Source organism: Macadamia integrifolia, unplaced genomic scaffold, assembly GCF_013358625.1.
Source record: "Macadamia integrifolia cultivar HAES 741 unplaced genomic scaffold, SCU_Mint_v3 scaffold187, whole genome shotgun sequence".
Lineage (NCBI taxonomy): Eukaryota > Viridiplantae > Streptophyta > Magnoliopsida > Proteales > Proteaceae > Macadamia > Macadamia integrifolia.
The window spans coordinates 480,480-486,602 of NW_024868395.1; the positions used below are offsets into that span (position 1 = coordinate 480,480).

The 6,123-nt window shown below is 37.2% G+C and overlaps 1 pseudogene; it reads right to left on the reverse strand.

Moving 5' to 3' along the window:
• Positions 1-2,936: 2,936 nt before the first annotated feature.
• Positions 2,937-4,650, reverse strand: LOC122065062 (annotated as a pseudogene).
• Between the last annotated feature and the right edge of the window lie 1,473 nt (positions 4,651-6,123).

Genomic DNA, 6,123 nt, shown 5'->3' on the forward strand with positions numbered 1-6,123 from the left:
TCGACTAATCCTCGGAGAGACTAAGTCAATTGGGGAATCAAATCTGAGACCGTGTGTCTATCCACACGATTCCCAATTCATCCTAACCATCTAGGCAACCCACAAATGGATTTTTAATGATGCATTTAATACATCATCTGAAATGGTAGTGGAGAGTATTTTGCTATACAACATAGATTGAAAGGCTGAGATCTAAAAATAGGGATCGAATGATTAGTAAGCTAGGGGTGTAGGGTGGCATAAGAGATTCCATCCTCCCCTGCTTGCTCAAAGAATGCTTTCCTTTTTATTAATTTGATGTTGTTCAATCTTTCTCTTCAGCTCCAACCAACTTCTCGTCAAGCATTTCTTAATTGTTTTACTTTATCTATAAGAGGCTACTCAAGCAAAAGAATATCCACATGAAATGGCATTGTAGGGACTTTTAACAAGGAGTTCAGCATATCATTAAAATGGGCAAAGATTCTCTCTATATATGTTTTTGCCATGCTCATATTTTTTTTAAGGTATAACCATCGCCCTTGCATATATATTAAGTTTTAATCCATACAAATGTTGACAAGTTGTTAACATAAATCTTTTCACAATCTAGGGACTTTGGGGAGGGTGTATGAACATATAACGGCTGGAAAAAAAAAAAAAAAAACCATGGATGCCTATCAATACATAAGAGGAACATATTTTTGGTGGAGTTAAGTTTTAAAATTTGCCATATGGTTAATCCATACCTTTACCTTTAATCTATCCAATGGTCAAAATTGCCATAATATCTTGCCACCTGCTGGCTCCAATACCGGAAATGAAACTATCCTAATTAAAATAGGTTCAATTAAAAAGAGCATTGGAAATGCCAACCACCATAATTTGGATTTTACTAAGTTCCTAATAAGTGATAGCACCGATTTTTCCCTAAAATTTAGTGAACAAAGATTTCTCTGTTCTTGGTTTGGTTTTGCGAACTATGGGGAAATTTAGAGTTATTGTCATTTAAATAACGAATCTTCTCGCAACGAAAGTCTCCTACGCTCTTCTTCTTTGAACTTGATCAGTAACTTAGACGTACAATAATCCCACATTGATGTTGGAATGCCTTTAGCCATTTCAATTCTTTTTTCCCGACATCATCAATAATATTTTGTTTGAATCCTTTAGAAAATGTTAATAAATTTCCTCCAACTTATTAACATTGTGTCGGTTCGATCGGTTAGAAGAATTATTACATTGACATTTGTTTCAAGTTGAGTTTTTGGGTCTTAATAATTAATTACTGGGTTTTTCTAGCAATCAAGCCAAGATTTTCATACTGGGAACACATGTATGCTCCTATCAATAAAAATTATGCAAACTTAACAATAAAACCCAAGTATTGCCCTTATGTGGTTCTAGGAGTGTAAGTTTGGTCTTGACGGCTTGAACCTGCCCTGGTCCATGCTAAGCTTGAATATAGTTTGGGCTAAGATTTTTAATCCTGAAGGCGGGTTAGGGTTGAAAAACACTGACCTCGAGTTAGGGTTGGGTTGGACGTGGATTGACGTCTAGGTCCAACCCGATCCAATCCAATCCCGCCTTGATTTTAACGATAACTTATATAATATAATTTAGGGCTATCATCCTATCCTTTTATTCAGAATAATGAGAATTCAATCATTGATTCTTATGGTCAAGTATCATGAATCCGACATGATTGGGTTGGGTAGATTGAATTTCAAAACATAGGATTAGACTAGGGTTTTAAGAAACCCAATCCTATTTCACCCCAATGTGCTTGCATTTAGAATCTTATCAAAAAAAAAAGCATCCATTCAAAAGGAAGGAAACTCTATGCCACATCAAATAAAGTGAGGGCCTAACTTAGAAGGAGCCTCGCACTCATCATCCAGCACAAAAAAGCAAGGAAAAGTAACCAATGTATGAGCATTACAGTGTGAAAAACAGAATTAGTTAGGGAAGTAAACGATATAGAAGAGTGGAATAATGCTGTGTTTGGTACACATTCACAAAACGCATTCTTGGTCTAGAATGCATTCTTAAATTTCTTTTATTCTGTCTTATTGATTATATTGGTTTGATTATGTTTCAGCCTTTTTGTATTTGTTAGTTTGATCTGATTTTGTTTAGTATTGGAAGAAAGATTGGATCTAATTAGCCCTAATCGCTAGTGACTGTCGGGGAAGGGGTGTGGGTTCCGTTGATTTTAGCTTTGCTCAGTTTAATGCTTATGCGAGTATTATAGAAACTCATAGAAAGCTCGAGTTGGAAACGATACTATATGGGCTCGATGATTTTAGCCCATACAGGTGATGATCTGCTGAAATCGTTGGCCAAGTGATCAAATTTGAGATGGAAAGACAAAAGCGGATTAGCCCACCAAGTGTGTGATGAGATGTATGAGAATTCTAAAATTAACTGTAAATGTTGGTGGTGACTGGCTACTGTACTTATTCAACAGATAGTGCCCACCATGTGTCTGATGAAAAATATATGAGAATTCTGAAATCAACTGTGCATGTTGGTGGTGGCTTGCTATTGTACTTAACAGATTGTGCCCATCAAGTGTTGGTTGAATTGTACAAGAATTCTAAAATTAAGAATGCGTTTTCTGTCAGACATATATCCAAACAACATTCTCATTCTCAACTAAGAACATATTGTGCGTGTGTGTTTTAAGAAAGAGAATGCATACCAAAACACAGCCTAAGAGAAATCGAATATAATCTTTACAATATTAGAATCTATTATTATCCTAATACATACCATGCATACCTGTTCTTTTTCCTCTCAACAGGTCCAAAGGAAACAAACCCAAACTCTTACATTTCAGTGTCTAAACAAAAGAAGATACATCTCATCCATGAGGTGATCTAGACCTCTTTATTAATAACACCAAATAACCATTACATTAACTGTGCTAGTCAACAGTCGGTGTCATCGTCACTCTATAAAATGCCCTGATCAAAAGATTGATGCTCCAGTTGATGATTTTTCTCAGAGAAGGGTGCTTGGACATGAATTCTCGCAGAACAGGGTAGTTGGATATTTTTGGGATATTGAATAGGACAAACATAGTAAAGAAAGATGGCTAAAATGAACAAAACTAAGGCAGCAAGCCACTGAAGTTTGAGTATCACTGAGTACAAACATGTTACAAATGCTATAGCCATCAAAATGAGAGCTATACCCAACAATGGTGCACTTAAGTTAACTGCAAGAATCAACAAGCTATTGTCACCCCACTGAGCCCAGATGTTGTTCACCACGACGACGATAGACAGAAACAAAGCCATGGTATTGCAGATCACGAATACAATAAATGCAGGCTTCCTTAACAAGATAGCCATGCCTCTGTATGGGCCATCACCATTGTAACCTCCAGGGACTGTGAAACCGGCGGCGAAGGAGACCGTCATGATCAAAGTTGCTACAACTGCAAGAGTATTGAACCTCTCTTTGAACTTGTCTTTGTAATTTTCTTTTTTTGGATCATCTTTTGACTTATTGTTCTCTTTAATTGAAGAACTTCGAGTAGATACTGATGGATTAGCTTGTTGCGTATCTTCCTCAATAATTGGAGAAGGTAGACCAGGTGGTGCACCATTAATTCTTAAGGTTGTTAGGGTAAGAACCTGAATATTGAAAATAAAATTTTTATTATTATTTTTTTTTATTATTTTTTTTTTTTAAGGATTAAGAATGTTAAAGCTTTCATCTTAAAACTAATTGATTTGAAGTAGGGTGGTCTCTTGTGGTTCTATCTTCGTGGCTTGGGCAAATAACCCACCATCACGGAGGCCTAAGGTACCCGCTCTGATACCATGTTAAAGCTTCCATCTTAAAACTAGTTGGCTTGAAATGAGGTGGCCTCTTGTGGCTCATATACATGATGGTTGAGTTATTCACAAACGATGTGGGACTATCTCAATAAAGAAGAACAATTGGATTCTTGAATCTTCATAGTTATTAATGATTCTTAGAATTTATGACTTTCATGCAGATTCTTATAGAGAATTGAGAATCTCTTCAAAATTTGAAAGAAAAGAAGTTGAGGCATACCCTTGGCAGCGAGATCTCATTCATTTGCTCCTTTTCAGCAATGTCTAGGGCTGTCAGGCTTTCATTGTTCATTATGGTCATGTCTACATTCCCATCCTGTATGAGAATGCTCACAACCTTCGGATGTGAGTTCATAGTGGCCAAATGCAATGGTGTGTTTACATTATTATCCTTCCCATTAATAAGCTTTCCAAACTTGGATTTTTACTGAAGCATGAAACTTACTAATTTCGATCTCCCATTCTTGGCAGCCAAGTGAACAATATTCTCATCTTGTTTGTTTACCGTCTCTATTGCCTCTGGGAAATATTCTAGCATAGCTTGAATAATGTCAACATGGCCTTCGTTGGCTGCTATGTGTATGGGATAGAGCCCATGATTGTCCATTTGGTGAGAGAAAAAAGCTTCTTCGATCATCATTATGCAATGAGGTTCTTCACAATGGCCAAATGATGCTGTGAAATGTAGAGGCTTTCTTCCATCTGCATCTGCTTTACGAATGAGCTCCTTTTTGTCGAAATGTAGAGGATTTCTTCCATCTGCATCTGTTCCACGAAGGAGCTCCTTTTTGTTCAGTAAAATGTTGATGCATACTAGCATTTTTGAGGACGAAGGAAGTAAACCAAAAAAAAAAAAAAACTCAAATCTATTAGCTTCTTGTTAAGTATCAAGTAAATTCATAATTAGATGGAGATGTTGTTAAAGATGATCAATGTGGAAAATTCGATGATTTACTATTCCAAGTCTCAGGTGTAAATTCATCTTAGTGGACATTTCAGCTGGCAAACTGTTTTTAATCTGCGAATTGCCATCCCTATAGATTCATGATTCATTACACACCTTGCTGTAACTATATTGGATCATATGATGTTTTCAAATGCCAAGCCTTCCATATTTTGATTATCATTATAGAAAGTTAATCCCTAAACAAAAAGAAATGAGGAAAATGAACTTCGCCTCCCTCGTTGAGAAGAAAAGTAAGATCCGCGACCTCTATTCTGCCTGGTATTCAATCTACCATTCTTTTCTCCAAGAAATGCTTGATGGAAATTAGGAAGTTCTGAATTGTTACCTCTGTTACACAGATCATGACTTTGTAAGAGAGGAATTAGCTCGTTGTAACTCGGCACAGGGGGTTTCAACATTGTGGTGGCAAAATTCTCATAGGATGAGCCAAGATTTGTCAAAAGTAGAAACACCTTCCTCTGATCAGGAATAGGCTTCCCAATCGACATAAGCTGGTCACAAACTCTCTTAAAATCAATCAAATAGGTGGAAAGAGGAATTGAATCTTTCTTCTTGAGAAAGTGTAGCTTGGATAAAAGCTCAAACTCGCGAGCTTCTGAGGCTTGGGAAAAAGCTTCGGCCAGAGTATTCCATAGCTCGAAGGACATCTTGACTTCGATTGCCAGTCCAAGAACCTCCTCCGATAATGTTCCAGTGATCCAAGCTTTAACCAGGCGATCTGTCCGAATCCATGACATAAAGTCTGGATTCACGATCGTCTTCCCATCAGCGTTCTTGATCTCTTGATCTGGTGAAGGACACTCTCCATTCACGAACTCGATCAAATCTGGACTCTCGATCAGCGAGAGAATCTGTGTTTCCCATAGAAGGAAGTTGTCCAGTGTGAGCTTTATTGTCACAAAATTCGCCACATTCAGGGAGCTTGGATTAGGAAATGAAACACTGGAACTCGCCATTGCTGTCTTCTTTGCTTGAGAGAAGTTTTCTCTGCTATTGCTCTGATACCATGACAGAGTTTGAAGATGAGTTCTCTCCTTATGAGAGAAACCCCTGAAATAATCTCTTTTATATATAAAATGTGATTAAGATTACAAGAAGAGATTACAAGAACGATTAAAAGAAGATTTACAACTAAACAGGTACAACTGTCTAACTCTAATTACTAATCACAAAACAAAGCCTATGTGACACCTTGCCCATGTGGCTGTTGGTCATGAGATGATTGGTCAGATCTAGAGAGTGGTCTAATAAACCCAACAATGGTGAGCTAAATTTAGCCACAAGAATGAAGACATGAATGTCAGCCAACTGTGCACAGATGTTGTT